A 2912-nucleotide genomic window follows, 5' to 3' on the forward strand; every position below is an offset into this window, starting at 1 on the left:
TTTGAGACATTTTAATTTCTTACTAGTCTCATTTTCAACCAAGCATTTCCATTTCTTAAAAGTTTGAAATACATCATATTTATGCCTAAGGAAATAAACTCATACTTTTCTAGTTGCATCATCAATGAATGTAACATAATAATGAGAGCCACCAAGGGAAGATACTTGAGCTAGTCCCCATACATCTGTATGCACAAACTCTAATTTCTCCCTCTCTTTTTTCCTTCCCAATCTTCACGAAACTCACTCTCTTTTGTTTTCCATAAACACAACTTTCACAGAAATCCATATTAACACATTTCAGACCTAGTAAAACTTTCTTTGAATGAAGTAGTTTCATACCTTTCTCACTCATGTGCTCAAGTCTGTTGTGCCATAGTGTTGTATCAGAATTTACAGTAGCTATTTGTTGTCCCTACTCAACTGTAGCAACTATTCCTGAACATTCATTTTTCTTTGAAACAATTAAAGTAGAAGGAACAATATGACCTGTACAAAGATATAAGGTTCCTAGTTTCACACCTTTTGCTACTACAAGTGAACCTTTTGAAACCTTCCACTTTTTATCATTAAAAGTGACTACACAACCCTCATCACCGAGTTGCCCTGCTGAAATTAAATTCCTACTTAGCCTTGGAACATGTCTTACCTCATGTAGTAGCCAATGATTCCCGTTCTACAACGTAATCTTAACTTTTCCCTTTCCAACAATCTAATAGGGTTTATTATCCCCCAAATAAACAAGTCTAAAATCCCGTTGGACATAATCAATGAAATAACCTCTATGAGGTGTAGCATGAAATGAAGCACCAAAATCTAAAACCCATGAATCATCAACACTTTCTAAAGATAGAAGCAAAACATCATCTTTGGATTTGTTACTTACCACATTTGCCTCCTTGTCTCCATCTGGTTTATCTCCTTCATTTTTCTTTCGAGTCCAACAATCTTTCTTTTTATGCCCTAGTTTCCCATAGTACCAGTAGTCATTTGGTCCTCTCGATTGAGACCTCCTCCCCTTTGAATTTTCTCTTGATTTCTCATGATTTCTAAAATTACTTCCTCTCTCAATCGTTCTGCCTCAACTTTGTGCATTCAAAGCACTTCCTAATGTAGATCCACCTGAGGTTTTCCTACAAGTTTTCTCACTCAAAATAACACTGATCACATCATCATATTTTAGGGTACTAGATGTAGGAATAGAATTACTCATAGCCATTACCAAGTCATTCCAACTTCCAAGCAAAGAACACAAAATCAAGAGAGCCCTAATTTCTTTATCAAAATTGATACCCACGGAAGATAACTAACTAGTAATAATATTAAACTCATTTAAATGATCCACAAAAAATCCACCTTCTGTCATTTTCATATTAAATAAACGCTTCATGAGAAATACCTTGTTTCAAGCAAAGGGCATTTCATATAGTTTCGCTAGGGTTTTCATCAACTCTTATGTTGTTTTTTCTTTTGTAATATTAAATGCCACCGATAGTGCTAGGCATAATCAAATGCTTCCAAGTGCCTTTCTATGCAAAAGATCCCAGTGGTCATTTGACTTAGATCCCTAGTTCTTGGTTTTGCCTTCCAATAGCTTCCATAAATCCTTCTAATAAAGATAGTCTTCCATTTGCATCTTCCATAAGTGAAAGTTCTACCCATTAAACTTGCCAACCCTTAGCTTACCCTCATCTACCATTACTCTCACTCAACCATGAGACTCTCTTGCAAAGGATACCTAAAAACAACCTCACTCTAATACCACTTGTTAGGATTAAACCTCAGACATAACAATTACATGCAAATATAAACCATATTAGAAAATAATAGATCGCACAGAAAAGAATACAAGACACCAAGATTTAACGTGGTTCACCCAAACCTTGGGCTATGTCCACCAAATAGCAAGTCCAATATTTTTATGACCCAGTGATTACAACCTGATTACAATTTGTAATCCCTTACAGCTCAATATCACCCCAAGAACCAATTTTTCCATCACCTTATGAAAAAATCCCTAACCCTAAGCCCTTTTATACAAGTATTTTTATAGCTTTAGGGTTATAATTAATAATTACATGTTGGCCCAAAATCCTAATAAAATAGGGCTCAAAAAAAAATCCAGGCCAATGCCCCAAGCCCCAAAGAATTTATGAAATATGTATAGTACTTCCTTGATCAGTCATCACAAACCAACAAAAAAACCTTTGGCTGATTTTAATTTGAGGAAATCTTTGAAGAAACATTTCATAAATAAAAAATTTGAGTTGTATCTTTAAAATGTTTTGAATGTGGCTCTTGGTTTGTTTCTCTAATTTGTCTTTTGAAAACATCATTTTGGTTTGGTGAAGCCCTTGTTTTGTCAAGCCAAAATTTTTCTATTAATGTTCTTAGTGCATCAAGAATAACTTTATCCTTACGTGGGAGTCTACCTTGGAATGACCAAAAAGAAGTCTCATTAGAATTCTCAGTTTTCTCTCACCTCACTAAGGCTTTGACTAATGTTGTTCTACTTATCCTTAATGATTTACTTGTTTTGCTTACCATACAAGTTTTTTCCACTTCCTTTCCCATTATAGTTGATGTGAGGACCCATCGAGTTGTATTAGCATCTTTAGTACGTGCTTTTGAACCAATGGATTTGTATGCATCATAGAGATTTCTAACAATGGTTCTTTCACTATTATTTTCAAATGTTCTTAACCCCAAAATTCTCATTGTCTCTCTAAATTTCAGATTTTTAACCATTTCAACAACAAGTTGGCATCCCCCACTTTGATTTAAATTTTCAAAATAGTTATTCCAAATCTTTCAAACAATTCTCCTGCAATTTATTTTTGATAGTTTATCATGCGTTGGCTTCAAAATATTTTCATCAATGTCAATTAGAAACTTTGGTTTTCTATGAATTA

This window comes from Cupressus sempervirens, chromosome 10 (genome assembly GCF_028749045.1).
Source record: "Cupressus sempervirens isolate cs-2001-9-10 chromosome 10, ASM2874904v1, whole genome shotgun sequence".
In the NCBI taxonomy this organism is placed as follows: Eukaryota; Viridiplantae; Streptophyta; class Pinopsida; order Cupressales; family Cupressaceae; genus Cupressus; species Cupressus sempervirens.